This window comes from Etheostoma spectabile, chromosome 9 (assembly GCF_008692095.1).
Source record: "Etheostoma spectabile isolate EspeVRDwgs_2016 chromosome 9, UIUC_Espe_1.0, whole genome shotgun sequence".
NCBI lineage: Eukaryota > Metazoa > Chordata > Actinopteri > Perciformes > Percidae > Etheostoma > Etheostoma spectabile.
The window spans coordinates 1,143,693-1,144,556 of record NC_045741.1 but is presented as its reverse complement, the minus strand read 5'-3'; positions in this window follow the sequence as shown (position 1 = coordinate 1,144,556).

The window sequence follows — 864 nt, the reverse complement described above, 5'->3', positions numbered from 1 at the left end:
CTTCCTAAAAGGGAGTTTTTCCTCGCCACTGTTGCACTAATTGCTTGATGTTGGGGGAATTACTAGAATTGTTGGGTCTTTGTAAATTATAGAGTGTGTTCTAGACCTACTCTATCAGTAAAGTGTCTCAAGCTAACTTTTGTTATGATTTGATACTATAAATAAAATTGAATTGAATTGAAATAGAAATAGAATTGAGATGACGTCATTCATGAAGGGAGTATATTTGGAGTGAAATTAAGCATCTTTATCAAACCTCCTCTTGAAGCTCAGAGCACGCTGTTCAGCAACTCTCCCATTATTTGGCGTGTTTACATCCTTTTTCCTCAAAGGTAGGTCAATACTGTAATGCCATCCATCCACTTAGCAGTTTTTATAACGTATTCCAGGAACTGACAATCTTCTCTCAATAACCCCATCTGCTCATTAGGAAAATCGGTCTTTAGCTGCTCCTTCCACAAATCATCCAGGCTTGCAACAAAGATTGCATTGACAGTGACAGTGGACATCTGGCGGGCCACAAGTAGTTTCTTTACTCCCGTCACAGAGATCAGAGCACTGCTCATTGCTGTCTCAGGTTCTGCTTTTTCCTGCGGTTTTCTTCTTTTTAGGGGAAACATGGAGTAGACTAGGCTGCGTCTGACTGCACACCTTGCATGAGAGACGCTTCCTACAGTCTCTACTCATGTGTGCAATGCACAAGCAGCCAAAACACACTATGTTCTTTTATTAAAGCAATTTTCTCATTGTGCACCTTCCGTCCCACTTGGATGCACAGATCCAAGGTGTGCGTACCTCCACAAAACATACAAGCCTTTACCTGGTGAGCTTCTCTCCTTCCATTTTGGTCCAGGTTCAACTTTC